Raw genomic sequence first — 27,511 nt, 5'->3', positions numbered from 1 at the left:
TTGGATGATTTTATTTGGTTCATGTGCTCCATCCCACTAGACTCTATGCATCATGCCTCCAGTGATAACGACTGCTTTACTCATCACTCTATTCCCAGCTACTACCAAGATAACCGCTAATGTACCTAACAAATGGATGTTGAAAAATGAATGAACCTGATTTTAGACAGCACAGCAACAGACTAGATGGTGTCTTTCAAACTGCAGTTTATGACCAGATCAGTGTTTTCAAAATGTATTAGTTGTAACCAGTACTTTTAAAAATGAAAATGAACAAATTATCATAGGAAAAAATAGAAAAGAAAATATCAGAGTTTACTATGTGTAGTAAACTATATACAACTAACGTCTCATTCATATACATATATGAACATTTCTAACTATGGGTCATGATTAAAAAGTTCAAAAGTCACTGAACTAAATGGCCCAATAAAACTCATCCCAATTTCCCATTAAAATGCTCAAGAAGGTGCACACAAAGACAAAAATTAGCAATAGCATTAAAAATATACAAGGAAAAAGAAGCCAAAGTCAAGGCATTATTTCCACTAACTACATAGTACAAAAAATGGGTAAGAAGCATGTTCTTGGACCATATGCACGATGTATACCATACCTTTTGAACTTCAACAAGACAGATTCTCTAACAAATGTAGAAAAAAATCCTGAGTTGAACTCAGGAAATGCGGAAGATGCAACTGGCCAGATAAATCTGAAGAGCCAGTAATATTAGACTGAACCGCAGAAAACTGCCATTATGTAGGTCAAGAGCAAATACCAGCAATCTCATATGATTCAACTTACCAATGAAGATAATGAAAATGGCAGCTAATACATTCAGTGTGCTGGGCATCTTTTATATATGCGTGTGTGTGTGTGCGTGTGTGTACACACACACTTTAAGTTCTGGAATACATGTACAGAACGTGCAGGTTTGTTACACAGGTATAAATGTGCCATGGTGGTTTGCTGCACCCACAAACTCGTCATCTACATTAGGTATTTCTCCTAATGTTATCCCTCCCCTTGTCCCCCACCCCGACAGGCCCCGGTGTGTGATGTTCCCCTCTGTGCCCATATGTTCTCATTGTTCAACTCCCACTTATGAGTAAGAACATGCAGTGTTAGTTTTTCTGTTCTTGTGTTAGTTTGCTGAGAATGATAGTTTCCAGTTTCATCCATGTCCCCACAAAGGGCATGAACTCATCCTTTTTTATGGCTGCATAGTATTCCATGGTGTATATGTGCCACATTTTCTTTATCCAGTCTATCATTCATGGACATGTGAGTTGGTTCCAAGTCTTTGCTATTGTAAATAGTGCCGCAGTAAACATGTGTGTGCATGTGTCTTTATAAATAGAATGATTTATAATCCTTTGGGTATATACCCAGGAATGGGATTGCTGGGTCAAATGGTATTTCTGGCTCTGAATCCTTGAGGAATCACCACACTGTCTTCCACAATAGTTGAACTAATTTACAGTCCCACCAACAGTATAAAAGTGTTCCTATTTCTCCACATCCTCTCCAGCATCTGTTGATTCCTGACTTTTTAATGATCGCCATTCTAACTGGTATGAGATGATATCTCATTGTGGTTTTGATTTGTATTTCTCTAATGACCAGTGATGATGAGCTTTTTTTCATATGTTTATTGGCTGCATAAATGTCTTCTTTTGAAAAGTGTCTGTTCATAACCTTCACCCACGTTTTCATGGAGTTCTTTTTTTCTTGTAAATTTGTTTAAGTTCCTTGTAGATTCTGGACATTAGCCTTTTGTCAGATGAATAGATTGCAAAAATTTTTTCCCACTCTGTAGGTTGCCTGCTCACTCTGATGATAGTTTCTTTTGCTGTGCAGAAGCTCTTTAGCTTAGTTAGATCCCACTTGTCAATTTTGACTTTGGTTGCAATTGCTTTTGGTGGCACACACATGCCTGTGTCCTGAATGGTATTGCCTGGGTTTTCTTTTAGGGTTTTTATGGTTTTAGTTCTACGTTTAAATCTGTAATCCATCTTAATCTTTGTGTAAGGTGTAAGGAAGGGGTCCAGTTTCACTTTTCTACATATGGCTAGCCAGTTTTCCCAACACCATTTATTAAATAGGAAATCCTTTCCCCATTGCTTGTTTTTGTCCAGTTTGTCAAAGATCAGATGGTTGTAGATGTGTCGTGTTATTTCTGAGGCCTCTGTTCTGTTCCATTGGTCTATATATCTGTTTTCGTACCAGTAATAGCCTTGTAGTATAGTTTGAAGTCAGGTAGCGTGATGCCTCCAGCTTTGTTCTTTTTGCTTAGGACTGTCTTGGCTACACAGGCTCCTTTTTTAGCTCCACATGAAATTTGAAGTAGTTTTTTCTAATTCTGTGAAGAACGTCAATGGTGGCTTGATAGCAATAGCACTGAATCTATAAATTACTTTGGGCAGTATGGCCAATTTCATGATATTGATTCTTCCTATCCATGAGCATGGAATGTTTTTCCATTTGTCTGTGTCCTCTCTTGTTTCCTTGAGCACTGGCTTGTAGTTGTCCTTTAAGAGGTCCTTCACATCCCTTGTAAGTTGTATTCCTAAGTATTTTATTCTCTTGTAGCAATTGTGAATGGGAGTTCATTCATTATTTGGCTCTCTGTTCATCTATATTGGTGTATAGGAATGCTTGTGATTTTTGCACATTGATTTTGTATTCTGAGGCTTTGCTGAAGTAGCTTATCAGCTTAAGGAGATTTGGGGCTGAGACTATGGGGTTTTCTAAAAATACAATCATGTCATCTGCAAACAAACACAATTTGACTTCGTCTCTTCCTGTATGAATACCCTTTTTTTCTCTTGCCTGATTGCCCTGGCCAGAACTTCCAATACTTATGTTGAATAGGAGTGGTGAAAGAGGGCATGCTTGTCTTATGCCAGTTTTCAAAGGGAGTGCTTCCAGCTTTTGCCCATTCGGTATGATATTGGCTGTGGGTTTGTCATAAATAGCTCTTATTATCTTGAGATATGTTCCATCAATACCTAGTTTATTGAGTGTTTTTACCATGAAGGGGTGTTGAATTTTATTGAAGGCCTTTTCTGCATCTATTGAGATAATCATGTGGTTTTTGTCATTGGTTCTGTTTATGCAATGGATTACGTTTACTGATTTGTATATGTTGAACCAGCTTTGCATCCCAGGGATGAAGCCAACTTGATTGTGGTGGATAAGCTTTTTAATGTGCTGCTGGATTCAGTTTGCCAGTATTTTATTGAGGATTTTCGCATCAATGTTCATCAGGGATATTGGCCTGAAATTTTCTTTTTTTGTTATGTCTCTGCCAGGTTTTAGCATCAGGATGATGCTGGCCTCATAAAATGAGCTAGGGAGGAGTCCCTCTTTTTCTATCATTTGGAATAGTTTCAGAAGGAATGGTCTCAGCTCCTCTTTGTATCTCTAGTGGAATTCAGTTGTGAATCCATCTGGTCCTGGGCTTTTTTTTGGTTGGTAGGCTATTAAATACTGCCTCAATTTCAGAACTCTCCACCCCACATCAACAGGCCAGGTGTGGCATTCATGCCTGCAATCCCAACAGTTTGGGAAGTCAAGGTGAGAGTTAGGGACTAGCCTGAGTAATAAAGCAAGACCCTGTCTCTACCCAAAAAATAAATAAATAAATAACCAAACATGGTGGCATGTGCTTGTAGTCCCAGCTACTCAGGAAGCTGAAGCAGGAGGATGGCTTGAGCCCAGGAGTTTGAGGCCACAGTGAGCTATGATTGAGCAACTGAACTCCAGCCTGGGTGACACAGCAAAACATGGTCTTTAAGAAACAAAACAAGAAAAATATTTTGGGTAAACAGCAGAAAACAAAAACAGAATTTTTTTTTAAGTCTTGTCCTCATCTAAGAAGTCAGAAGGAAAGTGCAATGGAGAAGAAAATATCAGGCAAGCTGGGTAGACAGGAAAGGTCACACAATTTTAAGTGCAGTGATAGAAGGCCTCAGTATGGAGTTGACCTCTGAGTTAAGACATGAAAATAATGAAAGCAGGTGTGTGGATATGTAGGAAAGAACGTCCTACGCAGAAGGACACAGACCAGGAAACCACAGTCCACTGTGTGGATAAGCTCAAAAACAGAGATCATTTAGAGTAAGGATACAACTCTGGGTACATCAACAAGGAAATATGGGCAGAGAAGCACAAGTCCTCAAAAAAAAAACAAAACAAAACAAAAAGAAGCAAGCAGAGATACGGAATGACTAAACATAATTAGGTGTATTTAATTAGTCACACACATTAAATAGTGTGACTAATATGTAGCCATTAGAAGTTAAAAATGAAAGATTTTAATGGCCTGTGTACATACTTATGATACAAAGGAGAATGCTGTTAAATATTCTGTAAAAGTAAATTTCTTTTTTTTTTTTTTTGAGGCAGAGTCTCACTCTGTCACCCAGGCTGGAGTACAGTGGCACAAACTCAGCTCACTGCAACCTTCGCCTCCTGGGTTCAAGAGAGCACATCCAGCTAATTTTTGTATTTTTAGTAGAGACAGGGTTTTATCACGTTGGCCAGGCTGGTCTTCAACTCCTGACCTCAAGTGATCTGCCCACCTTGGCCTCCCAAAGTGCTGGGATTACTAGCGTGAGCCACCATGCCTAGCAAGAAAGTCAATCTTAAGTGGTGGAATTACACATGAATCCCCTGTACATTCCAAATGTTTTAAAATGAGCATGTACTGTTTTTCCCTATCAAATTGAAATGAGTATAATTTAAAAGAATCATAATGGCTTAGAAAAAGGAAAACTAAGAATAAACTTACCTTTTTTCTATCTTGCATGCAAGAAGGCATGCCAATAAAATTATCTAAAGTGAAAATAAATTCTTAATTAGAAAAAGACTTTTTTTTTAACCAAGTAAAGGACAAACTTGCACTGCATCCTACTTTTTAGTAGGCAACTAGAGCTTAAAATTATTTGATCAGCTTTTAAAACCTCTATGACAAACTTTTATGAGTTTCTCAAAGTGTGATCTTTAGGCTACTGAAATTTCCAAAGTTCTTCTGGAAGGTTTATCTTTTATATGACAGCAATGTGACACTCACTGTCACTAGTCCTACAGTATATTAAAACTATAACTGCAAGGCGGGGCGCGGTGGCTCAAGCCTGTAATCCCAGCACTTTGGGAGGCCGAGACGGGTGGATCACAAGGTCAGGAGATCGAGACCATCCTGGCTAACACAGTGAAACCCTGTCTCTACTAAAAAAAATACAAAAAACTAGCCGGGCAAGGTGGCGGGCACCTGTAGTCCCAGCTCCTCAGGAGGCTGAGGTAGGAGAATGGCGTAAACCCGGGAGGTAGAGCTTGCAGTGAGCTGAGATCCAGCCACTGCACTCCAGCTTGGGTGACAGAGCCAGACTCCGTCTCAAAAAAAAAAAAAAAAAAAAAAAAAAAAAAAAAAAACAACTATATCTGCAATTTCCCCCAGACCTCAAATCACCACCTAATTATGGTAAGAAGTTTTTTCCAGATAACAATAGCTGGAATGGGCTGTTTCAGGGATTTTTTGTTCACCCCAACGGGATATTGTTGAAATTTGCACCATTTCCTTCCTATATCCCCAGGACCACCTATCAAGAGAAGCCATAGTAAATACTCAACAAATGCTTGATAACCCATAAAACTACTTTAATCTGCTAAAGAAAAATATTGAATTGAAATAAGTCTTGTCCTTGTGAAAATATATCACTCTTTTCACTCTAAAAGTGCTCTCCATCTTATCACACACATTTCACTGGCATTTACTTCTACATTTAGCAATTATTCCTGAATACTGCCAACTGACTCCTCAGCTAAACTTCAAACTCAAATTGCCAGCTACCAGCTGAAAATCTCTGCCTGCGTGGTTTTAGACATGTCTAAAACTAACAAGCCTTACTGCAACAATCAGCATACTCTCATGTCCTGTCTGGTAATGGCATCAACATGCCCTTTTTTGTCCTCAGTAGTCTCCAGTACCCTTCTACCTCCACAACCTTTGAGACTGGTCCCACCACTTCCTGCCACAAACCATCAATTCCAGGCACTCCTCCCCAAGCCTGTCACTCAATGGGTCTTCCTCATTACTCTTCTTCATGGAATGAGCTCCACAGACCATCGAGGCTGGCATCCTGCTGCAAGTCATTTCCTCCCTCTAAGGCTGACTTACCCTCTCCATCCTCACATACGCAGAAAGCTCTTTGTTTGAACCTTGGTTTACCATATTCATCACCACCTACCTGATCTTAATGATTTGAGTCCATGTCACTCCATGTTCATGACCTACTCAAGAGTGGAGACCATACTTTCTTAAATTTTTTTACTTTAGTGTCCTCAGGCCAAGCATGATGGCTTGCACCTATAAACCCAGCACTTTGAGAGGCCGAGGCAGGTGGTTCACTTGAGGCCAGGAGTCCAAGACCAGCCTGGCCAACATGGCGAAACCCCATCTCTACCAAAAAATACAAAAAAAATTAGCCAAGCATGGTGGCACACGTCTGAGGTCCCAGCTACTTGGAAGGCTGAGGCAAGAGAATTGCTTGAACCCAGGAGGCAGTGAGCCAAGATCATGCCATTGCACCCCAGCCTGGACGATAAAGTGAGACTCCGCTTCAAAAAAAAAAAAAAAAAAAAAATTAGTGTCCTCAGCCAAACATAGAGGACACAGAAGTTCTCCAAGATCTCAGTTGCACAAAACTAAATTGACAGCGTCTCAAAGTGACCAGAGAACATATGGTGCTGAATCTGGAAAAGTCAGTCACCTTGCCCTAGCCTTTGAACCTTTACTTCTTTGTGCCTAGTCAGAAAGTAAAGCAAGTAGCTCTCTGTGGAACTACAATAAATAGTGGGCACAGAATGAATGCCTCATTTACTTGACAATAATCCTTCTCCCCAGAATCGTAGTCCAAGAAGGCAAAGCATCCCCTTAACAAAAGGCAACTCTGTTTCATTTGTGTTATTCTCTTAGTAAGAACACACCATCCTTATCATCTGCTGATTACAGACTTCTAAGGCGGGGGTTCTCATTGAATACTCCTGCAATGAAACCTGCCTATAATTAATAACTCTATCTTCTCTGCTCCAGAAGTGGCTGATAGGCCTTTCATCCAGGACTTGTTTTCTACCTAACAAAAGTTTCACAGATGCCAAACGCATGCTCCAAAATGCCCCTCCTCCTGTTGTCTGAGACCCAGATGAAGCAGGGTCCTTGTGGCAATAATATTCTCTGCAATGCTTTTTGTCATCTTGGTTGTTGCACAGCTGGAAATAGTTTTCTTGTTCCCATTTACAATAGCCAGACATTCATTATCACTCTGACAAGAACTCTTGAGTGATGTCATGCTGCACAAGTTCAAGAAGGGCCCATGCAGGCTCTTCCAGCTTCAAACTTCTCACTCTTCATGGCAGCCTCAAGTATAGCCGCTCTAAAGCAAAAGAAAAGGGGGGCAGGCACAGACAGATACACACACAAACATACATATGAGTATGTAAAAACATACCCACACTCATCCCACACACACATAAATATACATAAGTACTAATTTTTGTAGGTTTGTATAAGCAAAAGGACAACTATGGAAGGCTATGGAACAAACTGATATCAGATGTGTAAGGTTAAAGTGGCAGAGAGAGATTTTTTATGTTTACTTTAGACACATCTGTAGTGTTTAAATCATTGCAAAAAAGAAATTTGTAAATGAATGCAGCTACCTTCCTCTGGTTGGGATGCTTTCTATTGTGTTTACATCCCTGAGTGACTTGAAGATCATAAGTGAAATGCATTAGTGAAGCAAAGCACCATGATAGGGTGACTTCAAAATAAGTATTAGCCAGATGCGGTGGCTCACACCTGTCATCCCAACACTTTGGGAGGCCAAGATGAGAGGATCCCTTGAGCCCAGGAGTTTGAGACTAGCCTGGGTAATGTAGTAAGAGCCCATTTCTTAAAAAAGAAAAAGAAAAAGAAAAAAATACCAGGCATAGTGGCACACACCTGCAGTCCTAGCCACTTGGAAGGCTGTAGTGGGAGAATAGTTTGAGCCCAGGAGGTCAAGGCTGCAGTGAGCCAGGATTATGCCATTGCACTCCAAGACCCTATCTCAAATAAATAAAAAATAAGTCTGACTTTCCACAGGCACTAGATTTGAATTATTCTACAAAGCAAACTATACACTGAGCAAAGAACCTCAAACACAAGTTGGGTTAAAAGTAAGAATAGAGAAAATGAGATGGAAGCAAGGCAGGGCTATAGATAAAACACAGCTATGTCTATCTCTAGACTTCAAAACAGATAAATCCTAGCAAAATATTTCAAGCATATGAAATGAAAATCAGATTACCAGGCTCTGTGGTCTCCTTCCCTCAGAGGGAAAGGCCAGCTCACCTCAAGGTATTGAGATTATCTTGCAGAAAATGTTCTTAAAATGGAAGAATAACAAGATACATATGCCTGAGTTTGAAGGCATTTTAAAAGAACTTCTCCTACTAATGTCATATGATAGAAGGAAGTTCCATGACAGAAGGGGTCCATTCACATCTTGTTTCCTGCAGTGCTATCTTCCCAGTACAGGGTGGGTACAAATGTCTACTGAATATGGAAGAAAGAGTAATATAAAGGATTAAGGAACACGTCGTAAATGAAAACTAGAATTACCAACCAGATATCAGTTCTTATTCTTATTTTCCAGATGTAAAAAGACAGGCACTTTGACCTACCCAGGAGTAGCAAAACTGGAGATAGAAAGCCTCTTGATCCCTTTTTTACCTCTTCTAGGCTTGGTTTATCTCCCAGGGTCCTTCCAGATCCTAACCTTCCAGGAGCATTCCCTGACCTCCACCACCTCACCGCTAAGGGTCAAGTGCTTCGCTTGGTGCTCCCGCAAAGTTCTCTCTCTCATAAAACTTGTTACACTGAATTGTAATTATCTGTTAATCGTGTGTAAGCTCCTCCTGGAGGGTGGGATTCCTGCCTTATTCAAACTCACCCCTAGTAACTAGCACAAAGTCTGGTATATAGTAGGCAGTCAGTTAAGTGCTCCTGAGATGGGGGCTTAAAAAAACAAAACAAAACAAAACAAAAAAAACATGTTTCCTCTGCCTCTGCCCCTGAACCATTTCTCCCTCCAAAGACCCAGGAATATCCTTCAATTAGGGCAGAATTTCAGAACCAGGGCAGTTAAAGGTTGGTCAAAGAGAACACCTAGACACAGGGGAAGAAAATTTAGTATAGCAGATCGACATAAAGTCTAATCTAGAGCATTGTTTAGACACATAAGGTAATGAATACAGGGAAACTTGCTATAAAGAAATGGTTCACAGTAGCAATCTCAGCATAGCAAATCCTAAACTCTGAGAAACATAGCACACGTAATGGCCATAATGAACAAAATTTCCTTCAACCAACAGTTGGAAATCCCACCCATGGCCAGGTATTAGTCAAAGTCTTTTGCTTTTAGAGAAAAAGGCTGGTTTTGAAAACATTTTCCTTTATTTTCATAATACAACAAACACAGCTTGCCCTGCCTCATGCAAGCTTATTGCATGTTTGTTTTAGCACTGGACTAAAATTAAGGGTCTGCCCTGTCATTATATCACTTTTTTTAAACAGTAACACAAAAATAAAATAAATTATAACCTAAATCCATGAATGTAGTAAAATAGTTCTCTTTCATTTCTGGAAAAAAAAATAATTAGAATTTTACATGGACTTCAGTGTTAAAGTTTCTATAGCACTGATTAGATGACAGGGACATGCAAGTATTAAGACAATTTTCTTTGGCGCAGTCCCACAAGTTAATAATACAACAACAACACTGCTTTGAAATCATACTAACCTGCTAAAAAATGCCAAGGAGTTTAAATAAAATCATCACCACCGCCACACCACCCCTCCACTTCCCCCACCAAAAGTGTGTCCTAAAATGAAGTGTACTAACCTTGGGCTTCTCCAACTTAATTAACTTAACTTATTAAACATGCCAAACTCAAGTTCCCTTGCAGAAGATAAAACAAACTTCTGGGAAGATCATTCATTCAAATTGAATTCACAAGGTAATTGAAAGAAATTCGGCCAGCTTCTTTTTCTTTTTCTTTTTCTTTTTTTTTTATTTTTACTTTTTTGAGATGGAGTCTCACTCTGTCTGCCCAGGCTGGAGTGCAATGGCACAATTTTGGCTCACTGCAACCTCCACCTCCCGGGTTCAAGCAATTCTCCTGCCTCAGCCTCCTGAGTAGCTGGTATTACAGATGCCCAGCACCACACCCGGCTAATTTTTTGTATTTTTAGTAGACACAAGGTTTCACCATGTTGGCCAGGCTGGTCTCAAACTATTGATCTCAGGTGAGGTCCACCCGCCTCAGCCTCCAAAGTGCTGGGATTACAGGCGTTAGTCACTGTGCCCAGCCTCTTCTTTTTCCTGTCTGTCTCCTGGGTACCCTAGCATCTCCAGATTTAAGAGCAATTCAGAGACATCCAAGTCAGTTGCACCTCTGACATGCAACTGAAAACCGATGTATATCCTCCTGTGACACAGAGGTACTGGGGAGCACATGTGAACCTACAGAGCTCCTGAATACCTCTCCCAAATGGATCCCACAGAGTGAAGATAATAAGTTAAATGCTTTAGCTCTAGGGATTTAAAATATATAGAAAGCAAGTTACTTCTACTGGAAGTTAAACTTAAAGAATTCTCATCGTTATGTCATCTCTCACTGCAGTACCCAGGGTGCTACTTGGTTTCCCCCTCTCTCTCCTTCCCTCTACCGCCTTGCCCTATCATTTACAGAGGCATTAATGCCAGTTTCAAACTAATAATAATTCTTTTTCTTCTGTGCTGCAAATACCCAACCACTGTGGTTAAATACCATGTATAACATAAACAGGGTCAAGAATGCCAGTTGCCAGAAGAGTCATGTTTAAATTAGCATTAACCAGCAAGCCCTTCCCTAAACAAAAAAGAGAGAGGGGAAAAAAAAATGTTTTCTTGGACAGCTCTGTGCTTGCAGAATGACTTCAATCCCACATGTTCAAAAGGCTCCACAAGGTCCAGCTGTAACACAATAGCATCATTAATTTTTACTAAATTAAATTTCTCAAAAGTACAAAGCACTATCAATTTGCGGGGAGTGGGGAGGAAGAAACCACTTATTAGTTTATTCTACAACCATTATATAATTTGAGTAAACTGGCAATAGTGTCTTAAAACCTAGCAGCCATAAGTTACACGGATTGTAGTGGAATAAAAGCCCAGTCCTCCGTCCATCATTGCACCCCTCACTCTGCCCCAATATGTGTTATTCAGTGTCTTTCCACATCTTGAGGTTACGTAATACTTCCTCCTCACCTCCCTATCCCCATGTAGCACAACTCCTCCACAATTTGTCCCTTTGTAACTTTCCAGCCTTCATCACCCCACACTCTCACTTCGTCTTCATTACCCCACCATTCGTCTTTTAAAAGATATGTTATTCTTCAAGCCACATTTATAAAGGCGTCCCCTGAATCAAAACGTAATTCTCCATTCCCTGGCATGACAAAGTTCTTGGACTCTACAGCTACCACCCAGCTACACAACACTGCACATACTATTCAATATAAACCGTGAGGCTCGCTGCGTCTTTCCCCCCTGCGTTGCAGTTCTCTCTGGAGCTTCCTTTTCACCATCCTTGCATCTACCACATGGAAGGAATTCAGTAACTGTTTGCTGAAATAAAATCGCCTCCTTTTCTCTCAACTTTCTAAGACATCCATAATAGTTTTCCCTAAGTTTTTTTTTTTTTTTTAAGAGACAGTCTCTCTCTGTCACCCAGGCTGTAGTGCAATGGCACAATCACAGCTCACTGCAGCCTTGAATCCTGGGCTGAAGCCATCCTCCCTCCTCCGCCTCCCAAGTAGCTGAGACTACACGCACATGCCACCATACCCAGCTAATGTATTTATTTTTTTGTAGAGACAGTGTCTCACTATGTTGCCCAGGCTGGTCTCAAACTCCTGGCTTCAAGTGATCCTCCTGCCTCAGCCTCCCAAACGTTGGGATTACAGGCATGAGCCACCACACCTGGCCAAGGATATTTAAATAAGAGGGTAACATGACATGTAAAAATAAGAAACCAAACAGTAGTATGATGCTGACTTAAGGCCAGAGAAGACTATTGGACTTTAAACCAAGAGCTTATGTTTAAGTTTTTATTACATCACAGTTCAGCTTTTAAAATAAATAACGTTCCTCAAGGGTGTAGGCATATTGATACCAAAACATAAAAGAAAAGGAAGACAGGCCACACATCAAGCACAGACATTAAAATCTTGACTTCAAACTAAATTCTAAAAGTTCTGTTATCTGCTGAATACTTGGAGCTTCCCAGTGAAAATGATACAGTGTATTCTGCCCAGATTGCAACTTTCCATACTAAGCATTTGAAATTATTCTTGGCCCTAAATATCACTTACTTCAGACTGAATGTCACTGTGTATCAAAAACACTGAGCAAGTGAAATTTTTATTCTTTGAATGTTCCAGTAGGTCACTAATGGAATAGATTCAGTAAAACCTTGCAGAGTCTATACGGTATAATTTGAAACAACAACAACAAAAAAATCAAATTACTTTCTGGAAAGTATTAGCTTTGAACAAAAATAGAAGTTTCGAAAGGGCTGCCACTTACATTCTTACCTCTGTTATTTCTTTCCCATCACTCACAGGGAGAGTGCTGTGTGCCCACAGACCTGAGTAGGAGCTGTTCCCCTGAGAGACAATGATGCAAATGGGTCAAGTGATGCCTAGTAGAAGTCAGACCGCAAGAATCACCTTGACCTCACCTTAGTGCATTAGCTAAGCAAACTCACAAGCTTTAAATAATAAAGGTAACAAGAGACTGATCTGAGGGGGGAAGTATTATTGATTCCCTTGAGGAAAAAAAAAAAAAAAAAAAAAAAACAGAGGAAATGAGCTCCCAGCTCAAGGATTTTTCTCCTCCAGGCATCCTCTGTTGCTGGTTTTCTTCCATCTTCCTGGCTCTCTGGACCTCTCACTTCCCCCCTACCTTTTCCTACTGCTCTAACATAAAATAACCTCCCACCGGTTTCTAGCTATTTGGGAAGCTGGAAGGAACAGCAAGGATCACCAACCCCTTCCATTTTCCGGATGGGGAGACGGAGACCAGGAGCTGAGCTGACCCGACCGGCTGAGGTCGCGCCGCTAGGGGACGTGTTGTGCCTTGCGGGCTCGGATGATGACAACCCCGCCTTCCCTCCTCGCTCCTCGCCCGTGCCTTCCTGCCTCAAGCTACCTCCTTCTCTTGCCACTTGGTGTTTTTATCCTCAAATTAGACAAGTATCAAGAAAAAAATGCAACCTTAATATACTTACAATGCTGATTATTATTCATAATTTTGCATTGGGGCAATTATACTCGCTCCCACTGGGATATGGAAATCAAGGGCAGGAACAACTAGGTGACATTCTACCTCCCTGTGTATTTTAATGCTATTTAGTTTGGTTCAATAACCATACCTTTAACATTCCCTCTTTTTCCTTGGACTCACTCTTCTATCTGGCAAGGGAATAACTTCTTTAAAAACTTCGCATTTTCCAAGTGCACAGTCTCCCCTTAACCAGAACTGCAGACTCTGAATCACAGACCTCTGGCTTACCAGTTATGCTTAGCTGAGCAAACACACTTATGCAAATACGTGAAAAACAAACTGTTAGAGCCTGAAGGAATAGAGGATTTCGCTGTGATCATTATTTACGTTTTCAATATTGATGTTTACCAATATCTATCTAACCCCATAGGAAACGACGCGTCCATAGTGAAACAAGTCAGCACCCACATTTATGAAAAAATCCACGGATTTCAACAAAAATGAAGAGGGGGGAGCAGAAGCGGAGAGCCACAACCTCAGGCCCCAGACAGCAGGCAGCAGCAAGTCCCGAATGCCTTCACTCGTAACATTTCAAAGGCCAAATGGCAGCAAAGAAAAACAAGAATAAACTTTAAATCCATTCACCACAAAGCAGTCCTACGCAAGCCAAAGGAGCCGTCGATTTCAAAACCATCAACTCAAAGCCAGGTCCCTCCCTTGCCTTACAACCTCCAGTTACTTGCTAAGCACGTTTGTTAGGCGGCTGGACAGAAACTTAGTTAAAAGTCCTCAGCCCGGTGTGAGGGGACAACCGACTCGTCAGTGGGAAACGAGAGGTGTGGGAGCCCCAGTGGCGCAGGGACCCCTCGGAGGTGCACGTCCAGCAGGACGAGGTTTTGGGAGAATTTCGAGGGCCCCTCGTAAGCCCTCCCGCGCACCCACCCCGACCCAGGTAACCGGAGGCCACCTACGTGTCACTTGGGCGGGCCCCGGGGCGCACTGACCTGGAGCGAGACAGGAGGGCCGGCGGCCCGGGCGGTTGCGGCAACTTCCCTCCCGAGGATCGGTCAGCCGCTGGGTGCGGGAGGTCCGGGAAGCCTCGCCTCCTGCAGGCCGGCTAGTAAGAACGCACGGCCACCCACCCGCGCCGCGGCCCAGCGCGCGCACTCACACTCTCTCTGGCACCCGCACGCGCGCCCCCAACCACAAAGCCCGTCCACCGCGGGACAGTGTGAGCCCAGCGCGCCGTGTGGCTAACGAGCCGTCGCCGCGGCCTCTGGCTTCGCGCCCAGGGGGCGCCGTCCCCACACGCCGCGCCTGCCCCTTTACCTGCGCTTGCCGCCGCCGCGCGTCCCGCTCCCGCCGCCCCCGGGTTGGCTTCAGGCCGCGCGCCCAGTCCCGGCGGCCCCCGCCCCGCCGCCAGCCGAGCCCGTCCCTCCGCCCGCCCCTCGGCCGTCGCCCAGAGCGAGGCCGCCCCCTGCGCCCACCCCGCCGGGATCCCGTGCTCGGCCGGGCGGCGGGGAGGGCTCCGCGGCTCCGGGCCCTGGCCGCCCCAGATCCCGCCCGCGCTCAGCGGCGGAGCTGCAGACGGAGTAGCCACTCGGGGAGCGTCAGCCGCCGGTCGGCCCCTACGGCCCGGCTTTGGCGCGCTGGCAGGAGGAGGGGGCGCAGAGGGAGGGCCGGAGGAGCAGCGCCGACGCCAGCGTCCTCTCTTCCTCCGCCTTCCTTCTTTTCTGCTTGCTCCACGTAGCACAAGTCAGCAACTCCCGGGACCCCAGAGTCCGCCCTCCCCGCTCCCAAGCTGGACCCCTTACCTGGCGTGGCGCCCCCAGCGCCCCTGACTTCTGCGCCCCTTCCTCCATTCATTGGCTCGACAGCCCTCGCTGGCTGCAGGGCTGGGGCTAGGGGGTGGCCTTAGCCTCCCATTCATTATCTCAGCAGCCTCCCCCGCCCCGCCCCCGAGCCGACAGACCCGCAGCGGGAGACCCGTGGCCGCCAGCTCGGGTCCCACCCCCGCCCCTCCTGAGCTCACCCCAGCGCGGGACAGCTGGCAGAACTCCGGTGGACGCCCCGGCACGGCACGGGGCATTTTCACGTTGTCGCTCTCCTCTTGCCACTCGAAAAGCTCTGGAAAACATCGCGGGGCCCACAAACCCCCGAAATGTGGCCTCTCTTTCGTGGTTCATTTTCTAAACTTTCCAGAAGGCGCAAAGTTTCTCCCAGCGCCGCCCTACACTGGAGGCTGAAAAGAACGCAGAGGCGGCTTTGCTGCTAGGAAGGTGCATACGTTTCTAGTTCTGATTTTTCACTTCACTGGATCTGTAAACCAAAGCAAGTGTGTCTGCTCCCCTAGTTCTCCATATCCATGATTATAAATTTCTCTTCCGCTTTCCCAGTGTAGCTTTGCAAGTGTAAACTATCAATTTTAGTGAGAGTAATTAAGGGCGGGGACTGCACACCTGGAGGTGTAGGTGGGCGCGGCGCGGAATTAAGGCCCAGGGATCATTCTCAGGAGAGTGGCAGCCACAGGGATTCGCCCAGGTCTTATAACAACACCCACTAGATGGGGTCTCCCTAGCCACGCCACCTCACCACACCCATCTCCCACTTCTGGCTTCCCAGGATTTCCGGAGTAATCAGAATTATCAACCTCTCGCTGCACAGCTAAGGCCACCGCATATCAAAAATAGCAGCGTGCGAGTAAAAGTTTCATAAGCCCTCGCCTTGAAATGGCACAGAGGACACAGCACGACAGCAGTAAGGCATGGGGACTCAGCAGGACTGATCCCATTGAGAGAAACGCAGAACAGCGAGGCAGGGCTATGTTGGTGGTGGCCACCCGGTAACCGTGGGCTTTGCAGAAGAGAAAGGTCACTGCAAACCGCAGTTGGACGGAAGCTTTTCAAGCCTCAAGTGAGTTATGCTGTGACGGGACCATGACCATCTCCCACCGGTGACTGCTTAGAACCTTGACCAAGCTCGTGTGGTTTTCTCAGGATGCTCAGGGCTGAGCCCTGGCTGTAAATAATTTACTATCTAAAGCTGTTTCCTTTTTAAAACAATGGTTCTACTCTTTAAAAAAAAAAATCGAATCTTTTTTAAAAATCCACTTTAAATAACTTTGCTTTCTATACCTTTCCTACCAATATATGATTTGTTTTATAACAATTTACTATGTGAAAAAATTGAAATTTTAGTACATGCACAGTGCTAATATGTTCATGCACAATGCTACCATGTTTGTGTACAGCATGCAGAAATGTGTATAAATACGTATACCCATGAATACAGACCACTCCTTTATCTCACAGATAATGATAGGGGTTGATACTAAACTATAAGAAATATTATATTGGGATGAATAGGCAAATGTTCACTATAAAATCTAAGTATCATATATATTGGTAAGAAAAAAATATACTCGAAAGAGGTTTCCGTATGTTTTTAACCATAGCTCTACTCAATTCAGAAAAATCACTTGTTAGCTAATTTTCCTGTCTCTTTCTTCCTATACACTCTACTTACTGTCAGATTTCTTAACACCAATACTTCTATATCTAATATAAAGAACATTTTAAAATTAATTATTTCCATGTTTAGCCTTTCCCCATAAATCAAAGGTTGGGTAAAAGGAGTTTCTTACCACTCAACTTGAATATTTTTAATATGTTGATTTTTTTCTCTTACCTTCTTAAGGAACACAGTTGCTTCTGTTTTGAGTACATATTAACTATCTTAACTACTCTGTGGCCCCTTCTAACATCAAATTGGGAGGCCTGTCCATACAAGACATGTGTATTCAAAAGTAAGCTATTTGCTATAAAACACTTCATTTCCTCTTTATTTGGCCTGCTGTGGCCTGAAATGAAATATAGAACAAATTAAAAGGTCTGCCTGGACAGACCTGTCTTCCTGACAAGCGTGGACCTGTCTGAATGAGACAGCTTCTGCAGCCAGCTTTAGATCGATAACTTTAAAATTAAATGTACGTATGTACATCCAGTGGAAAAGGACAGAGAAAATGAAATACAATACAGAATTCAGTTCATCTTCTAGATTAATCCGTAAAACCTAGCTCATTATGTTCCAAATGAGCTACTTTTCTCATCTGTAAAATGGAATGATAGTACCAGTGCAGTCTTTTATATGGTTCCAAGTTGTCTTCTATCAAAGTAAAATAATATATTTGAGTGGGCTTCTAAAGACACTAACATTGATGATGAGGTTTCAACAGGAACAAAGAATACTTTGATAAATTTTCTTGAATGTTTTCTCCTGTCTGTAGTCCTCTTAACATTCAGACATTCCCTTTCTTGAAGAGTCATCCTGATGCTTTCTGTCCTAACCTTTCTCTCCTACCCTCTGCCAAGCAGGATTTCTTTAGATTTGTTTCTTCGAATGACTTCAGCAGAGGCAAAGAACCAAAAGACACCTGGAGCTGTCAAACATGACAAAAAATATACTTAGCCACAGTGGCTCATGCTTGTAATCCCAGCACTTTGGGAGGCTGAGGCAAGAGGAGCATTTGAGCCCAGGAGTCCGAAGCTGCAGTGAGCTGTGATTGTGCCACTGCACTCTAGCCTGGGCAACAGAGCCAGACCCTGTCTCTTTAAAAAGTTTTTACATTTTTAAATATATATATATGTTCAGCAAAATGAAGCCAGGCATAGTGGCTCCCGCCTGTAATCCCAGCATCTTGGGGGAGGCCGAGGTGGGCAGATCACTGGAGGCCAAGAGTTTGAGACCAGCCTGGCCAACATGTCTGTCTCTACTAAAAATACAAAAATTAGCTGGTATAGTGGCACATGCCTGTAGTCCCAGCTATCGGGAGGCTGAGGCATGAGAATCTCTTGAACTTGGGAGGCAGAGATTGCAGTGAGCCAAGATTGAACCACTGCACTCCAGCCTGGGCAACAGAACAAGACTCTGTCTCAAAAAAAGAAAAAGTTCAGCAAAATGAAACACTGTCATGGATATTTCAAGTTTGGGTTTTACATTAGTATCTGGAAGGACACCATAGACCTTGTCAGACTATTGATATAAGCTAGTGATCCAAGGACTATAATTTAAGAAGCATTTAGGGTGGAAAAATTGGCTGTCACTGCCTTTGGCACTATTATTTGCTCAAAAGCTTCCCCAGTCATGGCACACTCATGGAAGAGTTCTCTCTTCCTCCCTCTGTTTACTTCCCTCTGGCAAAAAGCTTTTGAAATTTTCTATTAGAGAGTAATCAAAACTATCAGCAAAACGATCTGTTGGAAACTTTCCCTCCAGTCTATTAAGGTAGAGACTGATTCAAAGACTGTGTTTTGGTGAAACAATACCCTGAGAGAACTCAGCCTTTTCGGGAAAGTTTTGCAGATGCCTGCAGGCATTGTTTTCTTCCTCCTTGAACTAGGGTATTTGTGCCTCTCCAGTATTTTTCCCCTTGGCTAGGGGGGAAAAAAAAGCATTCTCCTTAGGACACCTTTCTATTTTAAAAGGCCAGTGGCAAAAGTGGGTGGGGCAGCCCAATTTAGTAAAAAAATAATAATAATAACACTCTTTAGAGTACAGGTGGCATAAGGAGACTCCAAAAACGGAGAGAATTTGGGTTTGCGTGCAGCAGCCTCCTGCAAGGACTAGGCTGCAATGAAAGCCCCAAACAGAGTAACTCTGTGTACACGTTTTTCTTATCACATACATCTGCATGAATAATCTGGGTAATATCAGAAGTAGGTCAAGGCTAGCAAATCCTTTCTCTGTAGGCTCCCTCATCCAAAGCAAAAAAGGCTTAGATCTAAAACAGAGTGAAGACAGAAAAGGAACAGGAAAAAAATATATGGGTGTTATATATACAACTATAAAGCTGAAAATGGATCTGGATACAAAGAAATCATAGAAAGGGTCAACAAAACAAAAACCTAGTTCTATAGAACAATAGTAAAATAGATAAATTTCTGGTAAAATTGACAATGAAAAAGAAAAGAAACAAGGCTATGAATATGGAGATTATGATTACAGTTTTAGTAGAACTTTTTAAATCTAAGAAAACTATGAACATTAAAAAACTTGGCTGAAACACTTTCTTCAATAAATTAATTTTTAATTCAATAAAAGATGAAAATTAAAATAATATATGATTTTACATTTTCCTTTGTTAACAAATATTTTTTTAAATAATGATATTTGCAATATAGATATAAACTCATGCAAACTCTCTGTAGTGTAATTTAGCAAGACAGTATAGTTACATTTTGTATGATTTTAATTGAAGTACATTTATTTATTTATTTATTTAAGATGGAGTTTCATTCTCGTTGCCCAGGCTGCAATGGCACAATCTCGGCTTACCACAAACTCTGCCTCCTGTGTTCAAGTGATTCTCCTGCCTCAGCCTCCTGAATAGCTGGCATTACAGGTGTGTGCCACCATGCCCAGCTAATTTTGTATTTTTAGTAGAGACGGGGTTTCTCCATGTTAGTCAGGCTGGTCTCGAACTCCTGACCTCAGGTGATCTGCCTGCCTCAGCCTCCCAAAATGCTGGGATTATAGGCATGAGCCATCGTGCCTGGCCAGAGTACATTTAAATGTATGATAAACATATCAAGAAAATTTTACTTTATGTGCAAAATTTTAAAGTAATATAAAGCTCAATATTTTTAAAACTTGAAAAACAGCAAAATTACAGAGCTGAAATACTTTTAATAAATTATAAAATTGTATTAATTCAAAAATAATATGAATGTATTTAAAACCTTTAAATAATTTAAATTCTTATTTCTAAATAAATATGCAAAAAAGTTCAAAGTTTTGGTTGATAAGACTTACCAAATCTTCATAGACAAATAACCTCTATTCAAATGGTTGCAAAGCATAGAAAAAGAAAAAAAACACCCCAGTCCATTATGAGCTAATAAAATTTTGATACCAAAACCTGACAAACCCATAGAAAAGAAAGTACTAGACCAATCCAATAAGGAATAAAAAATGATAAATTCTACATATAGTGTTATTAAACCATGTTCAATGTGTTTTGTTTTTTGTGGTTTTTTGAGTTTTTTCTTTCTTTTTTTTTTTTTTTTTTTTTTTTTTTTTTTTTGAGACAGAGTCTCGCTCTGTGGCCCAGGCTGGAGTGCAGTGGCGTGATCTCGGCTCACTGCAAGCTCATCCTCCCGGGTTTGTGCTATTCTCCTGCTTCAGCCTCCCGAGTAGCTGGGACTACAGGCGCCCGCCACCACGCCTGGCTAATTTTTTTGTATTTTTAGTAGAGATGGGGTTTCACTGTGTTAGTCAGGATGGTCTCGATCTCCTGACCTCATGATCCACCCGCCTCAGCCTTCCAAAGTGCTGGGATTACAGGCATGAGCCACTGCGCCCGGCCAATGTGTTTTCACAATATGCATAACAAACATGTTGGATTGAGACCATAAATGTAAAGATGGCTTAATATTAGAAAATGTGGCTGGATGCAGTGGCTAACGCCTGTAATCCCAGCACTTTGGGAGGCTGACGCAGGCAGATCACGAGGTCAGGAGTTCAAGAGCAGCCTGACCAACATAGTGAAACCCCATCTCTACTAAAAATATAAAAATTAGCCAGGCGTAGTGGCGCACGCCTGTAGTCCCAGCTATTAAGGAGGCTGAGGCAAGAGAATCATTTGAACCTGGGAGGTAGAGGTTGCAATGAGCCAAGATCGCACCCCTGCACTCCAGCCTGGGTGACAGAGTGAGACTATGGGGGAAAACAATAAATAAATAAATAAGATATATATATATATATATGTATATATATATTTATGAAAATGTGAAAATGTAAAGTAATTCACAACTCATCTTTTTTATCTTAGCAAAGTAGGAATAGGGAGGAATTTCCTGAACATGATAAAGAGTTGCTACCAATAACCCAACTCTAGAAGCATTATTTTTAATGTTAATTCATTCAACATTTTTCTTTCAAAATTGGCAACAAAGATAGCTTTTACCATCTCCATTCAACATCATACTGAAGCCACCTGTCAATATAATAAGACAAGAAAAACAAATTAGAAGGTATAAAAGTTAGAAAACAAGAAAAGTATGATTTATAGGTTATATAGTTGTCAGCTGAAGAAATTCAAGCAAATCCAATAAAGTATCTAATAAAAAGAGCTTAGCAACATTGTTGAATATGAGATCAATATGCAAAAAAGCCACACCCCCTTAGAAAAAATAATTTTTTAAAGACCTCTCACACATATTGATACAGAACTGCTGAGCTCCTGGCTAAACCCCACCCTCCACCCTGGAACCCCTGACCTAAGTAAAAACAGCTGATCCTGAAGGGCTGGGCTTCTGGCTAAACCCCACCCTCAAGCCTGGAACCTCGGCCCTAAGGGAAAACAGCTGACCCCATTTTTCCGCTGAAATAATTGCCTTTTGGCCCACCCTGTCCCCTATCCTGTGCCCATAAAAACCAGACCAGCTGGCAGGAAAAAAAAGGAAAAGAGAAGCACAAGCAGCTGACTGGAGGGGATACAAGCAGCCAAGCAGCAAGCAGCGAAGCAACTAAGCCTCAGAGGCTATGGATAAATGTGGCTAACTTCAGAAGGTGCAGTTTCAGAAGGGAGCCCAGCCAGAGACAGCTGGGCTTCAGGGAAAGATCACCTTTTTCCTGCACCATCCCCTTTCCAGCTCCCCTTTCACTAAGAGCCACTTCCACTGCTCAATAAAGCCTTCTGCATTCATGTTTTAAACAGTTCATGTGACCTGATTCTCCCTGGACACCAAACAAGAACTGAGTGTCAAAAAAGGCAGGTGCAAGAGGCTGTCACCCTGACTTTTCACTGAGCTGTTAACACTTAGCCATCCACAGACTGCTGGCTGAGTGAAATCAGCCACTCTATTCCTGTCCACGAAAGGGGTCAAGGTCAAGGTAACAAATACCATCTCAATATTAGCAAAAAGTCTTTTAAAAAAAAAATTTTTTTTTTTTTCTTGAGATGGAGTTTAGCTCTGTTGCCCAGGCTAGAGTGCAGTGGCACTATCTCAGCTCACTGCAACTTCTGCCTTCTGGGTTCAAGCCATTCTCCTGCCTCAGCCTCCTGAGTAGCTGGCATTACAGTCATGCACCACCATGCCCAGCTAATTTTGTATGTTTAGTAGAGATGGGGTTTCACCATTTTGGCCAGGCTGGTTTTGAACTCCTGGGCTCCAGTGATCTGCCCACCTTGGCCTCACAGAGTGCTGGGATTACAGGCATGAGCCACTGTGTCTGGCCCATATTAGCAACAAGTCTTTATTATAACTTTAATCAAAACTAATAGAAAAGTACAGTGCCTGTATGGAAAATTATAAAACTTTATTAAAATACATAAAAAGGCCTGAATATGCACCATGTTTGTGGATGCAAAACCTCCAGTATACATAATGCAATCACTCAAAATTGCAATAGGGTTTTTCACAGACCCTGACAACTTGATTCTAAAATTCAGGGGTGAGCCTAAGAAGCCAAGAATAATCAAGAGAATTCTGGAGAAGTTTAATGAGGGAAAATTTTCCATCCAGCTATCAAGATAGTCTAAGGCTTCTTTCTCAACTTAAAAAAAAAAAAATTGTGGTATTGGTGCAGTGGCTGATAAATAACGTAATGAAAGAGAATTCAGAAACAACTACATGTGAATGTCCAAGTCCATGCAAATTCATACATCAAGGATGATTTGCTTAAAAGAACAAAGCTGAAGACATCACGCTATCCAACTTCCAACTATACCACAGTGCTATGGTAACCAAAACAGCATGATACTGGTACAAAAACTGACACATAGACCAATGGAACAGAATAAAGAACCAAGAAATAAGACTGCACACCTACAACTATATGATCTTTGACTAACCTGACAAAAACAAGCAATGGGTAAAGGATTCCCTTTTCAATAAATGTTGCTGGGATAACTGGCTAGCCATATGCAGAAGATTGAAACTGGACCCTTTCCTTACACTATATACAAAAATTAACTCAATATGGATTAAAGACTTAAATGTAAAACCCCAAACTATAAAAACCTCTTGAAGACAGCCTAGGCAATATCATTCAGGACAAAGGCACAGGTAAAGATTTCATAATGAAGACACCAAGTGCAAAAATTGACAAATGGGATCTAATTAAACTAAAGAGCTTCTGCAGAGCAAAAGAAACTATCAACACAGTAAACAACCTACCAAATGAGAGAACATTTTTGCAAACTTTGCATCTGACAAAGGTCTAATATCCAGCCTCTGTAAGGAACTTAAACAAATTTACAAGAAAAAACAAGCAACCCCATTAAAAAGTGGGCAAAGGACACAAACAGACATTTTTCAAAAGAAAACATACATGCAGCCAACAATCATATGAAAAAAAAACTCAACATCACTGATCATTGGAAAAATGCAAATCAAAACCACAATGAGATACCATACCATCTCACACCAGTCAGAATGGTTATTATTAAAAACTCAAAGAATAACAGATGCTAGTGAGGTTGTGGAGAAAAAAAAAAAAAAAAAAAGCTTATACACTGTTGGTGGGAGTGTAAATTAGTTCAACCATTCTGGAAGACAGGGTGGCAAGTCCTCAAAGACCTAAAGACAGAAATGCCATTCAACCCAGCAATCCCATTACTGGATATATACCCAAAGGAATATAGAAATCATTCTATTATAAGGACACAGGCACACATATGTTCACTGAAGCACTATTCACAATAGCAAAGACATGCAATCAACCTAAATGCCCATCAGTGACAGATGGGCTGAAGAAATTGTGGATAAAGAAAATGTGGTACATATATGCCATGGAATACTATGCAGCAATAACGAGGAATAAGATCGTGTCCCTTGCAGGAACATGGATGGAGCTGGAGGCCATTTTAAAAGGTTCTTAACCTTTTAAAAAATAGTGTGATGTAGAGAACTGATATTTTTTCCTCTATAAGAATCTTTAAAAAATAGTGTGACATAGGGATCTGATATTTTTTCCTCTATAAGAACCTTTTAAAAAGTAGTGTGACGTAGGGATCTGATATCTTTTCCTCTATATAAAGTGCCAATTATCTTAGTATCATGGCACATGTATACCTATGTAACAAATCTGCACGTTCTGTACATGTATCCCAGAACTTAAAGTACAATTTTTAAAAATTAATTAATTAATTAATTAAAAAGTTACTTTGTTGTATATAAAATGAGTATTAAATAAGTATTTTTTTTTTAAAAAACTTCTTAATGAATTAAAAACCTAAATTTGCAAAGTGGAACTTCCAGATTTTTGGAATATCTTCATCACTTCAAGGTGGAAAAGAATCTCTTACAAAAGACACAAAAATACAAACCACAGAGAATTGCTCCTTTCTTTCAAATAAAATATGGCTTGTTCTGATATGCTGGATTTTTGCGAGATCTAGTAGCTCACAGGATGTTGGCTTAAGTTCTGCAATGAGTATTCCAGGGAATATGAACAGTATTATGTCACCCTGTGCAACAGCAGGAAAGAGGTTTTCCTACATTATGTGTATTTTATGTCATTTCTGTGTTTTGCCTTGATGGCGTAGTATACCTTCTAGGGCAAGGTGGAAGCAGCAGTGCCCATGTGCCCTTACAGCAGGCTCTGAAATATTTCTGGGTATAGACCTGTCCCTTTGAGAACCTAATCAAAGCTATAGATAAATGTAGAATATACATATTGTAGGAGAGGCCCCTAGTGACAATATCCATTGTTGCCATCTTGGACATCAGCTTCTTTTGGAGATAGTTGAGGACATGTAACAGTTCTCTCCAGTAGAATGTGAGCATAAGTGACTTCTGCCAGTTCTGAGACTACCTATGAAATCCTCCCATGGGTGCTTCTCTGTGCTGTGTGTCCCTTCTGGCTAAGATGGTGCTGCTCACACCAACTTTGGAAGCCATGAGTTGAAGATAATAAGCAGCCATAGTCCTGACACCTAAGCATCCATATGGAGTAGCACCTCTCTGCTAACATAAATAGCCAGTATGGATTCTTGTGTGAAAAAGAAATTTCCTTGATCCATTAAATTGTGAGAATCTTAGCTTCACTAATGCATATATTCACACACCTTTTGAACATAATCTCGGGGTTCAATGACACCCTGTAGCCTAGATCGTGGATGGATCAGAGAAAAGGAGAGACTCGAATGTACTGCCCCTAGAGTGAGCACTCACTATAAGTGGACAAGTTAGAGATGTGACACCTTTGCAGAAACTCTGCTTGATTGGGCACTGATTATATTGAACTGCATGACTCTGCCAAACCCCTGCATTTCTCAGAGGCCAATATATACTCTGCCAGATACAGAGACAGAGTACATTCCAGTGATTTTTTTTTAAAGGACACAAATGGAAGACTGGTTAGCAATATCAGGAACAAACTACTGATATACACAACATGGGTGAATCTCAAAACATGATGAGCAAAAAATGACGCAAAACAGTACATACTACATGATTTCATGTTTATAAAGCTCTAGAATAGAAAAAACTAATCTATGAGCATTGATTGCCTTTGGGGTGGGGATTGACTGAAAAGGCACACAAGGAAACTGCAGTTAGGGAAATGTCCTGTATATCTTGCTTTGTGTGGTGGTTACATGGGTATATGTAAATATGTAAATAATATTTACATGAGTATATGTAACCACCACACAAAGCAAGATGCAGGACATTGCACTGAACATTTAAGATTGGTAGAATTTATCATTTATAAATTACACCTCAATAATATATTTTTTAATGCAAATGAGGCAGGTTGTGGTGACTCATGCCTGTAATCCCAGCACTTTGGGAGGCCAAAGCGGCAGATCACTTTAGGCCAGAAGTTCCAGACCAGCCTGGCCAACATAGCAAAATGCTGTCTCTACTAGAAATACTAAAAATTAGCTGGGTGTGGTGGCATGCACCTGTAGTCCCAGCTACTCAGGAGGCTGAGGCAGCATCGCTGGAGCCTAGGAGGTAGAGGTTGCAGTGGGCCAAGATCACGCCATTGCACTCCAGCCTGGGTGACAGAGCGAGACTCTGTCTCAAAAAATAAAAAAAAATAAAAAAAGCAAATGAAATTATTGGGGTCTATCCATACAATAATATTTCTAAAACTATTATGGAATAATGTTCAGCCATTATATCTTTTGGGAGCTACTGTTGTGATTAACCACATATTATCACTATAACACCTAACAGCAGAAAGTGATTGTACTCCTAGGTAAAACCAAGACACACGATAAACATGTCCTAAGACAAATTATAAGAAACAAGTTAATAGTTTGTTCCTATGCATAAAGCTTGTGGTTTCTTAGAGATAGCATCCTAATTCCATGTAACCATAAAATATACTTTGATAATCAGTGTGTATGGTTTTCCTGTCTGTAGTGGGATAGAAGAATTAATTGACAGGACTCTATTTTGAGATTCTTATTCTGTATTGTCTTCTCCCTGTATTTCCACTTTTCCCTCTCTCATTGTTGCTTAGTAATATACTCTGTGCTTATTGCTCAAGAAAGTATATGACAGGACAGGAAACAGAAGAGCCAAAAATCTTTACAGAAAGATTAGGAGAAAGGGATTTAAAAAGTGGTGTGAATAGACCTTAGTTCCATAGACTAAAAACAGATACTCTATAAGTGAAAGAGTGATAAACAGAGGTCTGTGTATCCTGAGAGCAGAGAGGTCATCTGCCCTGCTTCCCAGCAGTGAGGCTGGGGAGACAGCAAGACCCTGGAGAATAAAAGACTTCAAGGGATGGGAATTCTTAGGTAGATGGGCCCTAGAATAGCTTAGTCACAGATGCCCATGTCCCGTCAATGGCATAGTGGCAATGGACTTGGGCAAATGAAGTAGCAAAGTTAACCTCTAATGACCAAAACTAGCTGGACCTTCTCCAACATGTTGCAACTACAGAAAACCCTGGAATGTTGACTGACTTGGGTAGCTATGTGTAATTCCCTAAGAATGAAAGAAAACTCCAAAAAGCTGAGCTCCTGTTTTCCCACTAACTCTGAAGAATAAGGGTACCAGAGCAGGAATTTAATCCGAAATAAAGAAAAATACTCTTGCATATCTAAATTTATTGATGGGATGATTCAAATCTACTGTACTGGCCAGGTTCAGTGGCTCACACCTATAATCCTGGCA

General features: G+C 41.5%; 1 protein-coding gene across 7 annotated transcripts in view; it reads right to left on the bottom strand.

Annotated features, from left to right (window-relative positions):
- Nucleotides 1–15,799, bottom strand: part of LPAR1 (lysophosphatidic acid receptor 1) — a 170,360-nt gene extending 154,561 nt beyond the window's left edge. For 2 of the 7 annotated variants that reach the window (XM_050761438.1, XM_050761443.1), the window contains exon 1: nucleotides 14,703–15,005. The gene's annotated coding sequence lies outside the window, so the exon portion shown is untranslated. The other 5 variants (XM_050761437.1, XM_050761442.1, XM_050761440.1 and 2 more) reach the window with 5 other exon arrangements.
- Between the last annotated feature and the right edge of the window lie 11,712 nt (nucleotides 15,800–27,511).

This window comes from Macaca thibetana, chromosome 15 (genome assembly GCF_024542745.1).
Source record: "Macaca thibetana thibetana isolate TM-01 chromosome 15, ASM2454274v1, whole genome shotgun sequence".
Lineage (NCBI taxonomy): Eukaryota > Metazoa > Chordata > Mammalia > Primates > Cercopithecidae > Macaca > Macaca thibetana.
Note: the sequence above shows the minus strand (reverse complement) of the source record. Positions and strands in the feature narration are given on the sequence as shown.